Source organism: Lynx rufus, unplaced genomic scaffold, assembly GCF_022079265.1.
Source record: "Lynx rufus isolate CCGP_SWC_20201006 ecotype Redwood Valley unplaced genomic scaffold, mLynRuf1.p SCAF_20, whole genome shotgun sequence".
NCBI classification, from domain to species: domain Eukaryota; kingdom Metazoa; phylum Chordata; class Mammalia; order Carnivora; family Felidae; genus Lynx; species Lynx rufus.
Window position 1 is genome coordinate 19429048 of NW_025814835.1, and position 22466 is coordinate 19451513.

Here is a 22466-nt window from a genome sequence, read left to right on the forward strand (position 1 = left end):
CATCAACTGACGAATGGATAAAGAAATTGTGGTTTATATACATAATGGAATCCTACGTGGCAGTGAGAAACAATGAAATATGGCCTTTTGTAGCAACATGGTTGGAACTGGAGAGTGTTATGTTAAGTGAAATAAGTCATACAGAGAAGGACGGATTCCATATGTTTTCACTCGTATGTGGATCCTGAGAAACTTAACAGAAGACCATGGGGGAGGGGAAGAAAAAAAAAGGTTAGAGAGGGAGGGAGCCAAAACATAAGAGACTCCTAAAAACTGAGAACAAACTGAGGGTTTATGGGGGGTGGGAGGGAGGGGTGGGTGGGTGATGGGTATTGAGGAGGGCACCTGTTGGGATGAGCACTGGGTGTTGTATGGAAACCAAATTGACAATAAATTTCATAAAAACAAAACAAAACAAAAGTTAAGAAGTGTACCTAGGATAGGTGCTTAATAAATGACTACTAATATCTATCCATATTGTCTATTGAACTGCTAATATTTAGAGAATTTTTATATTTGTATTTACAGTACAGTTAATTCTAGGTCTATTGATTTAGCTATATTTCATCCTTCTAATTGCAGAGTGTTTCTTTTTTTCCTTGATCATTGTGGTTTCGGTATGCTGTCCAAAAGAAAAGTGCTTTGTAACAAAAATGTTTATGAGCATGAACATTTTGGTATCTTTTTGAAACCTGTGCAATGAATTGGCTTCACAGCCTGGCATTTTCAGGGGATGTGTGAGCAAGTAGCCTCATTATTGATAAATATTTTCAAACACGTGGTATTTACCCAGAAGGTCCCAATGGCTCAATGTGCCTCCTGCAGAAATGGCATGGAATAAAAAAGTCCAGAATGAAATTTCAGAGGAAAAAAGGATACTGCACTTAAACAAAAATTCAATAAAAGAAATGTTAGAAAATCCCCAAAGCCTTCCAACCAAGTTATGGATTAATTGCTTGGCACGTTTCCTTTTTTAATTCCAAGCTGCCTTTTTGTTAGCTGAGTAAACAAAGCATCTAGAATAAGTCAACTTCAGCAAACGATGACATCCCATTAACATCATGACTGATAATAATGATAATCCCCAGAGAGTTTGACAAGGTCCACATATAAGCAACATTTGACCAGCAGGGACTGTGTTGAGAAAGAAGGCAAAAAAAACCCACTCTTGTTCTTTCTGATAAGAAAAATAGCGATGTAAATGGGCACAGTAAGGAGGTGCCCTGTCTGGCTGTGTCTAGACTTCTACCGAATTAGATCCAGGAGCCTTATGAAAGGGGTTTAGGGATACTGCTTGCAATCAGTCCTGTGGGGTCGAGGAAAGGGAGGAATTCTTAAATCCCAAATCCAGCAGTCTTTACAAGGTTGTTATACCAGAGGGTTTCAGAGCTAGAAAGGAATTGATTGCTACATCACAGAATTGGAACTTTGTACACTGGTAAATGCCTCAAGGAAAATGTTTTCATTAGAGATCATCTTATTTACATAATGTAGATCCTATCTCCCCCCTCCTCCCTGAATTCTCTCTGATTTCCAGAAGAGCAAAGGCTCTGCCTTGCACATTGTTTGCAGAGATGTCTAGTGAATATTAAGTAACGTTCAGTTGTATGCAAGAGGTATTCAGATTAGGTTCCTTTATAAAAAAAAGCAAAAGTAACCATAAAGCGCTTCTCCCCTCAAAAGAAAGAAAGAAATGAAGAAAAGAAAGAAAGAAAGAAAGAAAGAAAGAAAGAAAGAAGAGGAAGGAAGGAAGGAAGAAAAGAAAAGCGCCATTACAATGAATCAACACTTAAATTTTGGTTCTAATCTTTGGCAACGCCCTATTGCGTACATTACCATTCTCACTACATTCTGGATTTTCTCAAAGATACCATGATGAAGAGATCCATGTAAGCAAGGATTCTCCTAATACATCAAAAACTGTTTCTTAAGAGGAATGGCGTAAAACGAATCAGTAGGCAACCAAGCTAGAAGCTCTCTGACCTTCAAAATCTTGATATTGTTCTCATATATTTTATTTACTTATTTATTTATTTATATTTATTTATTTATTTATTTATTTATTTATTTATTTATTGAGAGAGAGTGTGAGCAGGGGAGGGGCTGAGAGAGGGGGAGAAAGAATCTCAAGCAGGCTCTGAGCTGGCAGTGCAGAGCCTTATGTGGGGCTCAAACCCACGAACCATTAAGATCATGACCAGAGCCGAAAGCAAGAGTTGGATGCTTAACCGACTGAGCCACCCAGGCGCCCCTATATTCACATAATTTAAAAGAAAACCTTTGCCTAGATGAATCAACCTGCAATCAGGTTGATGCCTACATTTCGTGATGGAGATTGCTGCTTGCCTCTGTGAATGCCTGAAACTCGTGGTGAATTAGCATGATTATTTCTCTTTATCCTCCCTGGGTATTGCGTTCATACTGAAATACTGAATTCTCTCTACCCATCCTATTGTAATCAAGGCAAAAAAGGAGTGCTCTAAAAAAAAGCCATTGGGGGGCCCCTGGTGGCTCAGTCTGTTGAGCGTTTGACTTCGGCTCAGGTCATGGTCTTGTGGTTCATGAGTTCAAGCTCTGCGTCGGGCTCTGTGCTGACAGCTCAGAGCCTGGAGCCTGCATTGGATTCTGCGTCTCCCTCTCTTTCTGCCCCTCTCCTGCTTATGCTCTGTCTCTGTCTCTGTCTCTCTGCCTCTCTCTCAAAAATAAATAAACATTAAAAAGAATTAAATAAAAAATAAATGACAAAAAGTCATTGGGGTTTTCAAGCTGACGGAGACAGCACAAGTTAGTTAATCCAATTCTTTAATTTGGCAAATCAGGAAACTGAGTCCCAAAGGGGCTCAATCTGATCCAAGATGATGCAGCTTCTCAGTGGCAGAACTTAAACAATCACCTGTTTATTACGGAGCTCATTAAGCCAGTACAGGAGGGAAACCACAGTCCCTCTTTGATCTTTTGGAAAACAATATACACCAGGATGATGGTGAGATATTTTTAAAACTAGATCCACCTAAGGTTTAGGTTTAGGATTAGCCTCTGGTTATTGCTGTTAAACTCTTGTTGAAAATTTTTATAATAACGTATGATTCTATTTTCCAGACTTAGAGACACGTGGACGTATTTCTTTCTTCAGCAAATGTTTGTCGAGTAACTGGTGTGTATAAGATACTGTGCTAGGTGCTGGGAGGATCCGAACCGTGCAAACATCCTAGCCTCGTTCCCCAGAAGTTGTATTTGTTAAATTGATTAAACAAGGAGGCCACGAGACTTAGGTGGTTTCAATGCCATGGTGGGCCCACCTAAGCAAACCAAATCTAAGCCCGTAAATGCCTCAAAGTTATGAAATTGAAATTTAAGGTGAACCAAATCAAGCAGTCAATGAGCCTTTAAACTGTAGTCGATCAAATAATTTCCTCTCTTTGTTTCTGCAGTATTTCCCCCTTCTAACTGGCAGAGTGCTTCTAACCACTTCGGTTTTGTACTGCCTGATTTGAACCAATTTTTGTTCACATACATTCTTAGGATTTTTTAAATGCTTCAGTTTACCTTTTAATAAAGTCCAGCATGGGAGATAACAAAAGTGAGTCATTACATAACTCAAATCGAAATGTGATTGCAGCCTCTATAATGACATGAGGTGTCAGAGGGGGAGTTGGGAGAGAAATGAATAGGTTTTAGTCGGGGAAATTGGAGAAAACTTCCTTTTTTTTAAATTTTAAATTTTATTATTTTTTTAATTTACATCCAAATTAGTTAGCATATAGTGCAACAATGATTTCAGGAGTAGATTCCTTAGTGCCCCTTCCCCATTTAGCCTATTCCCCCGCCCACAACCCCTCCAGTAACCCTCAGTTTGTTCTCCATATTTATGAGTCTCTTCTGTTTTGTCCCCCTCCCTGTTTTTATATTATTTTTGCTTCCCTTCCCTTATGTTCATCTGTTTTGTCTCTTAAAGTCCTCATATGAGTGAAGTCATATGATTTTTGTCTTTCTCTGACTGACTAATTTCACTTAGCATAATACCCTCCAGTTCCATCCACGTAGTTGCAAATGGCAAGATTTCATTCTTTTTGATTGCCAAGTAATACTCCAGTGTGTGTGTGTGTGTGTGTGTGTGTGTGTGTGTGTGTGTGTATACACACTACATCTTCTTTATCCATTCATCCATCAATGGACATTTGGGCTCTTTCCATACTTTGGCTATTGTCGATAGTGCTGCTATAAACATGGGGGTGTATGTGTCCCTTTGAAACAGCACACCTGTATCCCTTGGATAAATGCCTAGTAGTGCAATTGCTGGGTCATAGGTAGTTCTATTTTTAGTTTTTTGAGGAACCTCCATACTGTTTCCCAGAGTGGCTGCACCAACTTGCATTCCCATGGAGAAAACTTTCTTAAAAAGAAGTCTCTGCCTGGCATTGAATGAGAAGGATTGGACAGGCAATGTTGGGGGAAATCCTTCCAGAAGGAGGATGCATGAGGCGCAAAGGCACAGAAGCAGGGAAGCTTGGGATGCATTCAGAGAAGAGCAAACTTGGTGATTTGATTAACAGAGTAGAAATTTCTGTAATTGGTGGAGATGAGCTAGGTATGGGATGGAAAGTAAAGGCCTTCAAGCACACACACACACACACACACACACACACACACCTTGATGTCCTGCTTTTTTTTTTTTCAACGTTTATTTATTTTTGGGACAGAGAGAGACAGAACATGAACGGGGGAGGGGCAGAGAGAGAGGGAGACACAGAATCGGAAACAGGCTCCAGGCTCTGAGCCATCAGCCCAGAGCCTGACGCGGGGCTCGAACTCAAAGACCGCGAGATCGTGACCTGGCTGAAGTCGGACGCTTAACCGACTGCGCCACCCAGGCGCCCCTTGATGTCCTGCTTTTCATTGCATTATATGTTAAATACTCCCCAGGGAGCACTGAGTTGAACAGATACAGACCCTTTCCTGCCAAAGAATCCTAAGGGGTCTGATATCCTGTGAGTTCAAATGTGCTTGTCCTCTTGTCTAGTTCTAGAAGGAATTAATCATTTAGCCAGTGTAGGACTAGAAGCCTGCAGAATCCAAAGGTCTATTTAACAGCAGGATGCAGGTTTTTGTTTTTAATCAACCAAACCTTTTATTCTCTTTAATTTTATTTATTCTGAGAGAGGCAGAAAGCGGCAGGGGAGGGGCAAAGAGAGAGGGAGAAAGAGGCATGCTGCCAGCACAGAGCCCCATTTGGGGCTCGAACCCATGAACCATGAGATTGTGACCTGAGCCAGAGGACACTCAACTGAATGAGCCACCCAGGCACCCCATGATTCAGGTTAAACCAAGCAGTTCATGGCACCAGTGCACCTTAGGAGATGCCGGGCTCTGCTCAGGGCGTCTGGTACCACACAGCACTCAACACTCTGATCCGAGGCTGAAAACAGGAGAAGACCGTGTTACCTTGAGTTCCAATATTTGTTTCTTTCTCCACCATCCATTCATTCTTATTGAACAGAATTTAGTAAGAATTTTTAATTTACCAAGCAGTGTGCTAGAAACTGGAGGGCCATGATTTAAAAAAAAAGAAAGAAAGAAAGAAGAAAAAAAAAAGGCATGATTCCTGCCATGGTGGAGCTTAAAGTCTAGAAGGGAAGGCAGTTTAAAAAGCTGTAAGTAACCAGACCCTCAAATGTATAAATGTCACATAGAAACGGAAGTGATGGGCCTTGTGGTAGCTTCAGTAGCACAGTCCAGGTGTTTCTGGAAGGCTTATAGTCTTCGAGGCATCGAGGAGAACTGAGAGAACTGCTGTTTAGCTGGACCACCAAGCTCCACGGAAGGGGGAGGGGAGGCGTGGGGTAGCATGAGGTGGCACAGGGGCTAGGGGCCAGCCCGTGACTCCCCTGGCAGACAGGTTAGGAAACCTGAGCCAACTCATCTTTCTCCCTTCTTTGTTTTCTTCCTTTTCTGTTTCTTTGGACAGTGATTTTGGAGTTTTACATTCAAAGCTTGAAATGCACATAGAAGTGGTGTTACGGGACCCCTGTGGGAAGTAGTGTGATTATTTAGAACCGTGCTGTTCTGAACAGTAGCCACCAGTTGCCAGGGACTACTCAGCACTTGATGTCTGGCTTGTCCAAACTAAGACACGCTGTCAGTGGCGAATGCAAAGCGGATTTGGTAGCCGTAGTGCAGTAGAGAGGACCTGACGTGTCCCAGTAATATTTATAGGGATTGTATGTTGAAATGATAATATTTTGGAGGTATTGGGGTAGGCAAAATATATCATTAAAATCAATGTGATGTGAATATTGGGAAAATCTAAAATGACACATGTGACTTACATTCTATTTCTGTTGGACAGCGCTGGGTTAAAATGGCTCTGATGCACTTTTTAAGAGTAAGGCAAGTTATGTGTGCTTAAGCACTTACTGAAATGTCTTCCTGAGCCAAAGCAAATTTGCTGTTAAGACGGCATCATTGTTGTTAAATGAAGGTCAATAATTTAGACAGAGGCTGGGAGTCAACTTTGCCTGATGGACGTACAAGGAGTTTACTAAGCAAATGAACAGTGGCAATTGGCTTGACCACAGGCTCGAGCCTGTTGAAGAGCAATAATGTAACAATCATCTAGGAGCATCCGTACCTTTTAAACAACTAATGGGAAAATTATGCAAAATACAAATGTGTATTTATGGTCAGAGAATCTTTACTTGGTAATAATTTATTGCAGCTAAAAATAATTAGTAGTTAGTAGTCAATAGTTAGTAGTCGATTCCTTCAAAATTGTATAATTCACACTTTAAAAAACTCATTCAGACCCTCTCAAGAAATCTAAATTAAAGAAGTTTGAGCTTATTTTTTGTGGCTTAATCCTTGGCCTCTCCTCATTTATAAACCGGAGCACTGTTGTGAAGACGAAGCCAAGTAAATGGACAAATCGTCTCCCGTGAAGACCTGCTAGGCCATGTGAGTCTTAAAATACCCCAACACGATTCAGGTTTAAGAAATGGGTACAAGGTAGGGCACCTGGGTGGCTCGGTCAGTTAAGCATCTGACTTGAGCGCAGGTCAAGACGACATGGTTTATGAGTTGGAGTCCCGAACCTGCTTTGGATTCTGTGTCTTCCTCTCTCTTTGCTCCTCCCCCACTCATGCTCTTTTTTTCTCTCTCTCTCTCCCTCAAAAAAAAAAAAAACCCAAAAAACAAAACATTAAAAACAATGAGCACAAGGGCTCATGAAAAGCGCAAGGAGTCAGAATCCAGGAATGGGGTGGAAACTATTATTATTGTTTTAACTTTTATTATGGGCAATTTGTTTTAGCTGCAACTGCAACGCATTTCATAAAACAATCAGGCATGCATACCAACTGAACGTTCACTCCAGGGTGATGGCAGACGGAAACATATACCACCCCGTTTTAAAGTCAAAGGCTTTAGGTGCTGATCTCAGCAGAGGAAGTGGCAGAGATGTTCTCAGACTTCACCCATAAATTTATGGAATACGAGCCCATTAAGCTCTAAACCTCAAGTGCTCTTTTTAAAGATGCAGTATTCACACTTAAAAAACGCACCATATCTTCCTCTTTCCTTGAGGTCTAGCAGAAGATTCATAACTGAGCTATAGGAACACGAACAGGCCACCACTTGTTGCATAAGAAGGAGCAGAGGCGGGAACTTGCGTCTCTGTGATTCATTCCAGTGCTTGTTCTGATCCTCTCTCCTCCCCTTCCCCCTCAGAGTTCCATCGAAGAATGCCGTAATTATTTACTCTAGACCCAAACAGGACCTCCCGCAAATTCGTTTTCAAGGTCGAGCATCTTTAATTGAATCATTGTTGTTTTTATCTAAGCTTAGAAAATAAAACCAGAGAATTTCCTAAGCTGCCGTCATACAGAAGCTGCAGGAAATTGATTACAGAGAGGGCACGGAAGCTGTTGTATTAACTTTCTTACAAGAATGCCTGATTGTTTTAGGATTTCAGTATGGTAAATGGATTCCTTGGGTGAGTACAATTTTAGTGCAAAGAATAGGATTTGTGATGGCCTATTCACTTATAAAGTAAGACATTTAGTAATGTAATAGTCCTAACATTTAAACCTCAGATGTATTGCCATGCACAAGTGGTTAAGAACTTAAAAACAAGTAATTATCAATAGCATGTGTATGCAGTAAGAGAAGCATCAGCTGAAAAAAGTTATATTTATGACATTGGCAAGAAGGATACATTAATTGACTACAGACAGGAGCCAACATAATGTTTACTCTGCATTTTTAAAGTGATACGAAGAAGATTCTAGAAAGTCCAATGCACTTAGCTTTATTTTCTGAAGGAAAGCTCGAAGGAACACTAATCAGGGAGAGCTGCCTGGGGGGGGAGGGGGGGTGGTGTATCTGGAGCCTTGTCATTTCATTTTAGTCACCTGAAAGGAATCAATAAGACAGTCTCACAACTGATGCACAAGGTAACGTTTGGGGATCTGTTAAGAGACCTGTGGTTTTCAAAGAGATGGGTAGTTAATAAGAGACGTTTGAGTTGGAACTTTCTGTAATTCTTGACATGACCCTGTTTCCCCTCAAATGAGCTTCTGTTCATGTTGGGTTTTCTTTACGGAATTAATTCCCTTCTGCTCCTAACTCTGCTTACCAAAGCTCCGCCTACATTTTAAGGCTTCTTTCGAACCTACAGCTTCTAAGAAATTCAAGATTTGACTCCCCACACCAGCCTCGCGGAAGGTCATCTTTCCTCTACATGAGTTGCCGCAATCATATTGCTGTCTCATTGTTTTTCTTCATTATATTTCTTCATTATATTGGGATTATGTCCCTTGTTAGATAGTAAATTCCAAAAGGTCAGCTCTGTGTCTTATTTAATTTTGCTTTCTGTCTCATCCTTACCCTCCCCGGCCGAAGTGTCAAGTAGAAGTCTTACATGTAGAAGTTACTCAATAAATATTTGTCGAAAGAATCAATGAAATGCAGTGCTAAGCTTGCTGTGGAAAGAATAACATATCAAGGACCTTGCTTCCAATTAACTTAAACCTGTGAGTCAGCAATAATGGATCCTTGACATTATGACTACTAATCTTGAGTGATCACACTGAAACTGTCAATTTTATTCTTTAAAAACAATTTTTTAAAATGTTTATTCATTTTTGAGAGACAGAGCATGAGCAGGGGTGGGGCAGAAAGAGAGGGAGACACAGAATCTGAAGCAGGCTCTAGGCTCTGAGCGGTCAGCACAGAGCCCGACATGGGGCTTGAATTCACGAACCGTGAGATCATGACCTGAGCTGAAGTCAGAAGCTTAACCAACTGAGCCACCCAGGTGCCCCTGAAACTGTCCATTTTATTCTGATGGTTCTTACTGAGACCCTGGTCTCTCTTTAGTAAATTACTAAATGGACTGAAGAAAACTACCCAGAATGATGGAGCAACAATATAGTTTTGAAAATTTTGAGGTAACTCTTGAAGTAATTGACATCCTATCTGGGCGACTGACACAAAGATTGAGAATTACTATTACTTTACAGCTAGACAAAATTTAAAAATCACTAATATGCAAACATATTTTAATGTACATAATTTATGGGAGACAATTTCTATGTATCAAGTATACCCCCAGTAAAGCTGAAAAAAATTTTGGGAGGAAGAGAGGAAAGATCCTAGATTTCATAATCTGAATCTTGCTATCTTTGTGTTATCTTTGTGTTGTGTGTGTATATAATACCAGGTAACAATTAAGACATAATACTCAGAAACTTCTATCTAAAACAATTTTTGTTTGCTATGTCTAGCTAGTAGTCAAAGTACTTAAAGGAATATCTGAATTATCTTGATGATTTTCTCAGTTTTACACTAATTGCTAGAATGAGCAACCTAATGACCTAATCACCCCTTAAGGAGAAATTGTTTGGCATATCAATTTCTGGTGGAAAGATGCAGCATATACCATGATTTTAAGAACATGTGGCTACTAACCCACGTTACAATGCTTGAAAAATATTACAATGGAAGAAAGACATCATCTTGCTATTTCCAGGTCCTTCTGGATCTTCCAGGTCATTCTTTATTACAATTTCCTTAGTGATACCTCCAATCTATCTGTTCTGTAGGTCTTGTTTCCTCTACCATATCCTTCAATGAGCTCTTCAACTTTCCTTCTGTTTCTGTTATTTCTTATACTTTTTCTAACGTCATGTGCTTCTCTGGGTATAAACCCTGTCTAAATCGACCTAGCTAAAGTGGCCAGATTGTTTTCTCTGAGCTGGAGAATAATCCTTATTATCCCAGTGGTAGAGGGAAGATGCATCCTTTGAAGCTGGGGCTCTCCCAAGGACAAGACTGTGCCCCCATGGTCAGGGCCAGATCTGTGTCATTCCCAGCAGAGGGCTGGACTTATCTGTCTTCCTCCTGACGGTGGTCCGTCAGGTGTTTCCACCTCCTGAGTCACAGTGGGAGGACACTGTGGTCATATGCCCTCATGTGCAATTTTGCAATATTACCAGATTATGTTGTTTTGCTTTTCAACTGGCTTTCTGGATCAATGACATTATTATTTTTTACTAGAAAATTCTAGCCCATAATTATAGAAGGCACCAGCTTGCTCAGAAGAAATGAATATTTCTTTGTGTTTCAGTTTGTTGAAGGAGATGATATATTCTAGGAGGGTCTGATGATCTCAGTTGGCTAAAGCCCAGTGTTAGAAATGCCAGTTTTACTGGGTCTCATCCCAAATGCACTGATTAGTAGGCTTTGCTCTATTTCTATTTTTTCAAGCCTCTATCTTCCTTCTTTGCCTCTATCTTCTCCATTATAATATATGAAAGTGGGGCTTTACACTTCAGGAGGGTGTTGTGAACATTAAGTGAGTTAATACTTTCATAATTCTTGAAACTGGCTCATGGTAAGCTCTCAATAAATGTTGTACACTATGTTATATTATTGTTATTATTCATACAGTATTTTAACAAATCGTTACCTAGCACTTACTGTGAGCCAGGCTCTGTGCAGGGTACTGGCCCTTCACGATGGATTGGCTAGTTTTGATTGTGATGAGTATAGTTCATACCTAGTCTAGGGGCATTAGGGAAGCCTCTTCTGGAGAAGTGGCACCAACAGCATAGAATAAGGGGTCCGGCGACCATCCTTGTTTTCTAAAAGATCTAGCTCACTCCTTTTCAGTGCCGTGTAGTATTCTACAGACCAAGCATACCATAAGTTATTCATCCATTATCATGACAGACAACGTCATGATGAAACCCTTGTTCAGATGTCCTTGTGCTCTGTGCAGGATTTTGTTTTTGTAAAGGAAGATACTCGAATCAGTATTGCCAAACCAAATGTCTTCCTTATAAGCTTTGTAAATGTGTCATTAACTTGTGTTGGATGAATAAATAAGACTTGTAATAGGTGTGGTTCTGTGAAATTTGGACTTTACACTCATTCATCAAATGTTTGTGAAACATTGTTTGCACCAGGAAGAGTCCTGGGGGCTGGGACACGTTGCTCTGTTTCTGGATTTTCCTTTTTCATGTAACAGTACTTTCTGAAAACACTTTGGATAGCGCCTGGCTTCGAGTGTTTGGTCAAAGCTAGCTGCTTCCTGTCCTTATCTTCTTACCATTTAAAAAAAAATTTTTTTTTAAATGTTTATTTATTTTTCAAACAGAGAGAGACAGAGTGCGAGTGGGGGAGGGGCAGAGAGAGAGAGGGAGACACAGAATCTGAAACAGGCTCTAGGCTCTGAGCTGTCAGCACAGAGCCCAACGTGGGGCTCGAACCCACGAACCGCGAGATCATGACCTGAGCCGAAGTCGGATACTTAACCGACTGAGCCACCCAGGCGCCCCTCTTCTTACCATTTTGATGGAAGTGGTTACTCTCTTTAGTAAACCAGAGTATTTTCTGTCATTACTGTTGGTCTAGCATTTAGTACTTCTCACATTGCCCTTGCGTTGTTATTATCTTTGTATGCTTGTAACTGGAATGACCATTAGCTCCCTGGGGCAGTTCCTACAGCAGTGCTATTAGAGGCTGGGACCATGGGGTGGGGGAGCCGGTAGGGGTTTGACAGCACTGTTTTCTTTTTTCTTTCTTTCACTGTGAGAAAAAACACATAATGTGAAGTCTACCCTCAACAAAATTTTAAGTGCATAGTACAGTATTGTTAACCGTATGCGTATCGTTGTATTGCAGATATCTAGAACTGTTTCATCTTGCATGACTGAATCTCTGTACCCATTGATAGCAATCCTCCATTTTCCCCTCCCTCAGGCCCTGGCGACCATCATTCTACTTTCTGCTCCTATGAGTTTGACTATGCTGGTTACCTCACATAAGGGGAATCAGGCAGTATTTGTCCTTGTGTGGCTTAGCAAAATGCCCTGCTTTCTTGGGAGGGTTATGGTCAGGCAGGTCCTTGTGACCCCATAAAATGTGCCCTCTATTTATCTAGTACTATAGGGCCTGAGTGGAGGGAAAGCTGTAGTAAGGGCCTATTTCTATGATAGAGGCTTTCTACACATTACTTCTTTTGAGGTAATCTCAGGTAATCCTGAGATCTACATTCGGTGATGACCAATGTTTGACCAACAAGGAAGAAACAGAATCCAGAAAGGCTTTGCTGCCTCATTGTGGGTCACATAGCCAGGAGGTGGTGAAGTGGATTTTATCCAGGTTTCTCTTCAAAGTCTGTTTTAAAACAGTACTCTCGTGGGGTGTCTGGGTGGCTCAGTCGGTTAAGCATCCGACTTCGGCTCAGGTCATGATCTCATGGTCCACGAGTTTGAGCCCCGCATCAGGCTCTGTGCTGACAGCTCAGAGCCTGGAGCCTGTTTTGGATTCTGTGTCTCCCTCTCTCTCTGCTCTTTCCCTGCTCATGCTCTGTCCTTGTCTCTCAAAAAAGAAAAAAAATGTTAAAAAAAGATTAAAAAAAATGAAACAATATTCTTGTGCTGCATTTGTGTAGAGGTCTGAGTCCTTCAATCTCTGACTACCAGGAAAAAGACACATGGTTTCTAAAGTCATGTGTCTGGAGATGTGCCTTTGAAAGTAAATGATTCATGGCACCACCCCCAGTGACCACAAACCCCTCCCCCCTCCACTGAGACCTGGGAATCATATTTGACTCTTCTCTCTCCCCACATCCAGTCCATATCAAAACCAAGCAAGGGCCATTACTTACTTTGACAGACTGTGCTAATGTCAGATGGTTGGCTTTACACGCTTCCTAATGTTAAATTTCAACTTTGTATGTGAGACCATCCCGGCGGTGGTTCTGATCATGGGTGGGAGAAAGCAAGCTCTGCATAGGCCCCCTTCTCATCCTCTCTCAAGCCCCCAGCCCTCTCCTCACTTGCCTGGCATTTTCCCAACCACCAAGCTTGCTGGCCTTTGCGAGAATGGACTAGGCTTCCTTGTAACGGGTGAAGGCAAGTTACTCGGCCCCCTTGTACGTGAGGAATAACGGACATGGTAGATCATTACCTTTCCTTTCTATTTCTTCAAGATTTCTTCCATTAAGCATTCTGTTCTCCTGTCAAAATTCAAAGTATGTTCCAGCAGCCCTTGTGTAGCCAAATATACTATGGGTCCATTCATTTAGCATATTGTCGTTTTCAGACTTTATGTCTTGTCAAAGAAAGACACTCGCAGAAATAAAACAAAAGAACAGAAGCCTCCAAATGAATGGGCTTGCTTCATGGAGGAGAAAGTTGAAGTATTAAAATTGCTCATCAGATGTTCTGAAAAAATCATTTCAGCTGCTCAAAAAAAAAAAAAAAAAGAAACAAAATTTTATTTTGAAGGATGTGTTCCAAGAACTTCCCCTTTGATTTTTTTTAAAAACCATCTGTCATGTTTGTTTCATTCCAGCCTTGAAGTAAATAGATTTAGAGAGTCTATGGCGGCCATTGAAACCTTCCCCACAAGAAACAGAAACAGGCTGATCTGTCAGTGCCCTTCTGGTATACTTTAATCAAAAGGCTTTGAAATTAGAAAAAAAAATCCATAGACATTTCGCTCAAGTTGGAACATGGCGTGCAGAGCACAGAATGTTATTTCGACCTATTGTCGAACGTCTCAAAACTTTTACTTTGGGCAGCAGGGAGACACTAATGCACAGTGACTTTTTATTGGCACCAGAATATTTATTTACCTCTTTTATGCTGTCGTTGAGCCCTCTGAACACACGACTACATTTTCTAGTAGAGGTGAACGTTAGGAGTGCATTTCTTCACTCAAAATAAAGAAGCTTGGCTTTTCAGTTCATCGTGTCTATTTAACCTTATGTTGTAATTTTCACGTTCTCACTGATTTCACCACGAGGAGTTTGTTCTCCTCCAAAACAATCCCCAAGGTATTTGGATGCTTTTCCTGATCGTTTCTTTTGAACTTAGTGCTTTTGTTCCTTAAATGACACCTGGAAAGAAGACCCATGAACTGGGCCTCGCTCCCTCCTATAAGACAGAATAATTATTCCCTGGAATGAGGGGGGCTTTCATAGATCAATAACTGCCTCAGAGCAGGAAAGACAACAAGGATGTGAGAAACTCATTATAATATGAAAATATTCTAAATAAATAAATGGCAAGTACTAACATGCTCAAAATAATAGTGTGGAAGTGACTGACAAAGTGCGAGCTTGTAAACTCAGATACATAGCTGTGCAAAAGCTCCGTGATGACTAAAGATGATGATGCTTATAGATGATTTCAGTGATAATTCGTTTAAAATAGATGGGCCAGCTCTACCACTTATGAGTGTTGATAGAATGAAAATTAGCATACGTTGTAAGATGTGAAGTAGCCTGATTAATACTTAAAAATATCGGGGACTTATTAAAATGTAACTGAAATGTAGAACTTAATGTGACAACACTGAAGTATTTACTGCAGAAATGGTATGATGTTTGGGATTAGCCTCAAAATAATCTAGCCTGTGTGTGGTGGGGAGGGGGTGGCGAGGATTCAGAAGAAACAAGAAAGACTAAGCGTTGCTCATCATTGGAAGTGGGTGAAAGGTACATAGGAGTGCAGTATATACTCACCCTGCTTTTGTATCTATTTGGAATGTTCTAGAAGAAAAGAAAAGTGTAAGGATTGGGGGAAAATCAATGTGACAAATTGAGGGGTTTTTAGGTATTGGAGTGTTTTATCAGAGAGCTTGAGGTAGAAAAGCATAATTCATTTTACAACTTTCCCTAAATATTGATAAATGACAAGGTTGAGACATATGAAATGACCATGAGTGATTCTGGTGCCGGACTCAGATCAACAAACCCAGAAGAAATGAGAAACATGATGCAAGCAACTTTTTAAAAAGAATGATGCCTCGCAATTCAGATATTTAAATGATTGTTTTTCTCACCTAATAGCGGGTAACTCCCTTTCTTGAATAACTGTATACTGGTCCCAGGATCATGCACAGAGTGATGTTGGCAATCAGCCTTAGTAACTATCTGGGTATTGAGTGCATTATACCTTTAAAAATGTATATCTGATTGAACATTTCAGATTTACAAAGGTGCCTGACTGCCTTACTAACAAATAAATGTACCCAACCAACATTAAAAGCTGGACTATATGTCATTGTTTTTATTGACAAATAAAGAGACTAATAGAAAAATATATTTGTTTTGCCACCCACACTCCCCCCCCCTTTTTATTGGTTCCTAGAATGCCCTGTGCTTGGTTTACATCAGCAAATATATATAATTTAGAGATGCCTGATGCAGCAAGTTCTCATTTTCAAGCTAAACTGAAGGGGATGGCTTATGTCACTGACAGATCCACGAGAGCCGGTTTTTCTAAAACAGTATTCTGTGAAGCCTTCAGATTTTTCAAAATGCTTTCAATTTGGTGATGTTGTTGGAAAAATATTTGCTTCCAAATCAGTGTGCAGCGTAAAACAGAAGGGCTCAGGCCTTGCTGCTTTGGAAGCTGAGCGGCTCCTTGAGAAACAGGGGCTTATTGCTAATGTTCTTACAGCACTTAAATATACAGAACCTGTGTTGTAGCCGCGGACACATTGATACTTCAAACTGTGACTTGTAATACTTCGGTGAATATCTTGCTATTCATGTCTGAGGTAAAAGTCGAAAACAGAAATTTGCATAGTTGTAATAATTCCATTGTGATGGCAGCACAAGGGACCCTCACCCCACAGCTGGGGCCAGAAACATGTTACTGTTTCTGTAGGACCTCGGGGCCAGCCGATAGCCTTGTAAGTCTTTACAAACTGAAGCCAACAACAATCTATCTAGTTTCTTTTCTGACAAGGAATATTCTGGAAGGGTCAGACAGGAAGAACTTCTATGAGTAGTCTTTTGAGTGACTCTCAGAACAAGGGTTAAAATCAGGTATTTCCGTTTTAGATCTCATCACACTTCCATGCTGAATATCCCTTGAGAGACAACCCAACTCTCAACCCCAGAGCAGGACCCTCAAGTAGAATCAGAGGGAGAGGGACAGAATAGAGCATGGTCGCTGTCTGCATAAGCCTTCAGCAGTCAGCCTGGGGTTCTTGATAGCAACTGTTTTCAGTAGAAATATTTATACTACCTTAAAAATAAAACACCAAGACAAGAGAGAAATGACTCAGGGAGTTTCACTTAAATTATAGTTTAAAATGATCCAACAGAATCTTTAGTTTCTGCCTGGAGATGATCACGGACCTGGCTCATTTTTAGCAATTCAGGGAAATTTGACTTGTGAATCTAATTGCTCAGACTGGACTCAAGACCTTTTGGTCAGGAAAAGTCCTTTCAGAAATAAATGTTTGGAAGAGAAGGTAAAAGATGCAATCCCTGGTCTCCTCTGGGAAATAGGTGGGACTTATCTCTTGTACTTTCCCAGTTTCCTCTTTCTAGACCCCATGAAATCGCTTTCCTCTCCTTCCAAGTGCTTCCAGTCTCTTCTCTTTTTCCTGCTTCCCTCCCTCCCTCCCTCTCTCCTTTCTCACTTCCTTTTCCTGACCCCCTTGCTCACACAAAATCATATTGTCTTTCTTCTTATTGAAACCTGCTTCCTGATAAAGGTCTGAGAAAATTTCACATGGAAACTAAAATGTTACCCCTCCTTGAAACAAATATGCTTGAGTTATTTGAAAAGAAATCAAAAGTTCCAAGAAAGAAAAAAAAAAAATGAAACGAAGCCTTAGAATTTTAGGCATCAGAAGTATAACAGGCAAGGGAGGTATAACCGGGGGCAAAAGAATTGTCCTGGAAGAAACCGCCTACCCATGAGACCTTGGGGTGTTAAACAGTTGGTGTCCATGGCTCCAACCCGGGAGAAGCTTGTGAACAGCTCAGGAGGAAGGACAGGCCAAAGAGAGAGTAGAAAACCCAAAACCCAGACCTGAGAAAATGTCATCAGATGCCTGGAAAGTCCTAACGTTTAATGTATCTTGTTTATTGTTGTTAAATGAAGCAACTTCCAAGTAGACAGCAAAGAACAGGTGAGGTTTGATTTCAAGTAGCTGAACAGCCCTTCCAAGTTTGCTATGTGTTTAGCCACACCCTTTGGGATTTTCTACAGAAAAGCCCAGTGCTCCGAGTTTTAAACCTGTTGACAAATGCACCTCAGGGCCTGGTTAACACATCTGCCCAGTCTGTAATTTGGAAGGCATAATTAATATTATTTACAAAGAGCCAAGAGCACACTTGGTATTCTGCAAAACACAGATGAAAAACCCAGAGTTTCCTCCCGGCAAGTTGGGGTGTGATGGTCCCTGATCTTCTGCTTGCCAGCATCATGCCTTTGATCTGGTTTATAAATCTGAAAAGGCTCCTGAACTCCACCGTTAATTGAGGGCCACATCCATGCTCATGCTTGGGAAAGGCTTAAGAGTCAACTAATTTCAGAGAAAACTCAGAATTTGGGAGTTGAAAAAGAGGGAGCTGGGTGATTTCCATTGCAACTCTGCCATGAGCAGAGAGCATCTAGCTAGAGCATCATGGGCTGGCCTTTCCCCATCTTTCAGAAGAAGAAACTTAGGTGTTCTCTTAGTGGAAATTTCCAGCCTTTGGTTTTAGTTCAAGCAAGACCCCAAATTCAGGTCTGGGTAGAGAAGGTAAAGTGAGAAAAGAGAAGGACGGGGCAAAGAGAAGGCAGACACATGACCCACCGAGAATGAGAGGACAGAAGAGCTTGAGACTGAGGAGGTACCAGATGAAGCAGGAACAGAGACTTACAAAATTCCAAATTTAAATAGTGACTTCCTTTCAAAGCTCAGAGTCCCAGTACCTGATTCGCTATGACCTAAGGCAGAGGGGGAGTGTGCCAGGAGCATCGGACTTTTACCCTGGGCATTCTCTGACCATTTCTGACTCGGAAGGTTTCAGAAATACCAAAAATGATGCTCATGTTAAAAAGGAAGATTAGGAGGAGGATCAGGAGGACAAGGGGGACTTTGTCACTTACTAAAGTTTTCCTGGTGGCAGCAAGCTCTATGCTAAGAAAATGAAACTTCTAAAATCAAAGGACTGGTGTGAACAGGTGTTCTCTGAATGCATTACCACTCATTTTGGGAACCATGTTTAGCCTAAGGTTTGTGATGTGCAATTTTTTCTATTAAAATATATTTCTGCTTTTACTTCCCCTTCCATTTAACTTGTCTTGAGACACTTGCACTCAGCATCTAGCAATGCCTATTATACATACCTTGGACTCTCCAGTAGGAGAGTCCTTTTCTTATAGGACAGTGAGGGTCGGTCATTAATGGGCTTGCTGGTTACCAGGGTGAAAAAAAGCTCAAGCATTGGAATCAATCAAGTTCTAAAGACTTCAGAACTTGTTTCTTTGCACTAGCTAAGGAAAGGGAAGCTTTAGATTCTCCTTCCAAAAATTCCAAAAAAGATAAATCCCAAACTCTTACGACGAAAGGAATTATAATCAAAAAAAGAGTTTCAAGAGTTTGTAATCAAAAGTCAAGTTAGTCTTTCTTTTTTACTTTCATCTTGATGAACTGTGTTTTGTTACAGGTTGTTAGTGAGATCCTCAGACGTGGTGTGGGGCATTTCCACTTTAATCCCAAGCTCACCTCCTCCTGTATTATAACAAGCCTGTCCATGTCATAAGGTGATATTTCACATGGGAAAACTTTAGAGACTGTATGAAACAAGTGAGAACATAAAACAGCATGGCGCATGAAATCACCTACTTAAATTGTGGGATAGAAGTTATTGCAAACATTGTCAATTTTTCTTCAAGGCAAAATGCTCTATAATGAAAAAAAAAAAAGAGATTGATCAACCACTTTCCCACCTAGAAATTTTTTTGCATTAATCTCTACTGGTAATCCTGGGGACCCCCAAATGGAGTAAAGGAGTCTGGGCTCTTGTTAATATAAGTCAAAAAGCCTACTGGATGTTGTATGGTTGCCAGCAATAAGATTGAATGAAAGTTATGTACATATACTCGGCATGGGGACCTTGTTATTGCAATACGATCTAGTTCTTATCAATGACCACCTGGGTCTGTAATAACTAAACTATTGGAAAAAGAATTAATTTTTTACTTAATACTTTTTTTGAAAGCTAAAACTTTAAAAACACAGGGTCCATAGAATAAAATACGATTAAAAAGGAAAATGTGTGTTTCTGTCCTCTAATAGGTTATTTATCATCAAGATTTTTGGCTTTAGAGTGCTCTGGCATTTATCGTTCTTTGATTTTATGTCAAAAAGTAAACACAGATATAAGATTAGATTCTCTAATTAAATAATTAAGATGGTTATCCAGTGACATTTGGAAGATGACTCGATCAACTAGCAGACCTGGCAAACCAGCATGATTGCATAGTATGCAAATTTTAATCATCCACGTTTGCAATAGCATTATATAAAATATTAATAACTTTATGAGCAGAAATAAAAATAATGTGAATTCCAAAAAAACATTAAAAGCCTTAATAAATGATTCTGGAATTTCCAAGCCAGGGGAGCTGAGTAATTTATAATCTGTGTGATGCCATTGCCACTTGGTAACCTCACTTGAGCTTGGATACAGAATCGTTTATTCTTTGTCATCTTGTGTTTTTTACCTTCTTGGTAACCTCTGTGAGTGATTCTGATAACGCCTGTACTATTATTTTAACACTGACCATTACTATAATTTAAAATCTCTGGCCTAGAACATGTCTGACTCATAGTTGGTACACAATAAATACTTGCAAATGAATGAATAAGTTAACATTTTTCCTTACCCCTTCTATGAGCATCATCTGAACATTCATTAAATGGTGGTGTTAGTGCTAGTCTCAAAAAGTACTGAAAAAATAATATGGTAGTGAATTTAGATGTGACAAATACTATTATTATGTACGTATTATTTTGATTGTGAGTGTGTGCATGTTTGTGAGAGAGAGAGGGAAAGAGAGAGGTGGGGGAGGAGGCTTTTTAAAAATTTGGTCTTAAAGCAAAAAGAAGCTACAAGGGTTGTAGATTTTTGTCTCTTCTCCCATTTATACTTATTCATATGAAAGCTCGGTCTTGACAAGTGTGAGTTTTGATTCTGTGAGGTCTTCAGCCACACATTCTTTTCATAAAATGTATTTGTCTGGCATATAAAGTTGTTTAGAAGAATCTAACTCTCCCAGGAGAGGATGTTTAGAACAGATGTTCACTCTGTTGAACTTAAGGCAGTCACCCCTCCCTTTGTGTACCTTTGAACTGATGTGGAGTTTTAAGCAAATTGCTGACTTTGTACCCCAATTTCATGTTTAGGGTGTTAGGTGATCTTTTGTCATCTACTTCTTCCTTGATATTTTTACCTAAGATACAGCCATGTTAGAAAAGTAGGACTGGAAAATTTTCAGCTTCTAAAATCCAAGATTATGTTTTTTAAGTGTAAGGAGGAAATAGAAGGAAGAGGCCAGGTTTAAATGAAAAGCTTTTTCTTACATTGCACTCCCTGAGGATGCTGAAACAATTTCTGATACTATGTAGAGCAACAATGAAACTTGGGTAGAAGCTATTTGGAAGACAAACATCATTATTAAAGATAGCAAGGCAGGCATGGATCTCTCTTTACAGTCTAAATGGAAAATTCGACTAGTTACATTTCTCAGTTGGCTGTCTGTCTCTCTCTGAGAGAGGTGTCAACCCCCATTCGTCCACCCTATTGTTTGTTCCTCCTCTTTGGGTTGAGTATATAGGGCTTAGGGCCAGACTTGCAGACTTTCAAGATAACATTCAAGTTGGGAATTTGAGTCCCATGGAGATGGTGTAAGAGGCCATTTAATAACCCATTTTTGGGGTGAAAATTAGGAGTATCTTCATGAACATTGGCATGGATTAACAAAATGATTGACCCTAAATAGACCAAAATTTAGACTACTCATCTATGAGAACAGCTCTATTCAGTGTTTATAGAATGGTCTGAGATCTATTCTGTGAGGCTGATTTAACTTAAGATAGTATGTCTTCACAATATCATAATTCTCCTTGTAAATTGTCCTAAGTAGTTTATTCAGGAATTTTAATATTTAATTTGTAAACAATGAAGCTTAAAGACGTCCTGTAAAAGGAGAGAGTATTCACAGCTCAGGTTTTTCTTAATTCCACTGCCTGCTTCAATAGCCCAAGAAATACATACTCGCAAATCTGTTTAGTGAACGATATATGTGTGTATTTACTTAAATAGAACTTAGACTATAATAGCAAACATTCTTTAATATCACAGCCACATTAAAATTTTTGTAATGGAAAGGGTGGTCAATTTTAATAATCCTCAGTTCAATGATTAGTTACCTGTTTTCTGTGCTTGGCTATTTAGACTTTGTTTCATGCTGACTTTGTTGTCATCAGTGTGTTTGGACGATCATCAATTTTGCAGAGCTTAACCCTTCAAGATAAAATTCTTCTTCCCTCTTCCCTGCGTGGTTAAATGGGAAAATCTGCCAGGACTGATGAGCAGCCCATCAACTATACATGGTGAGCCACAAAAAGACTATAGAAAAGATTATAAACATCTATAGTATTAGTCACAGGGACATTATCCATAAAGCATGTAATCCTATCCAAACCTTCCTATGACAGTTTCACAGTGCGCCAGAATTTTTAGGATATTTTCTATTTTCAACCCGTGATCCCGTGTAATACATAGTCTTGGCATTTCTTATCACTGCCAACCATGCATTTCTCATTTTTAAAAAATGTTTGTTCCAAATTTCAATACTGTGCATCCTTTCTGCCTTAGACCAAATGCCTATCACACATTCTCATCATTTTAATTAAACTCGGGCCAATCCAGGGCAAATGTTTGATTTTGACTCAGAAGGTGCATGCAAATCACAAATTCTATGCGATTCAGAATGGAAATACTTCCTGTAGCCTTCTTGCAGTGTGTGGAATGAAACAGTCTGCCAGATTTGTGATTGCCCATCATCCGAGAAGACCTGCTGATTCAAAAATAGAAAAATAAACCCATATCCACCTAATAAGTAAGCATCATGTGTCTGTAGTTGTAAGATCATCAGTCTAAA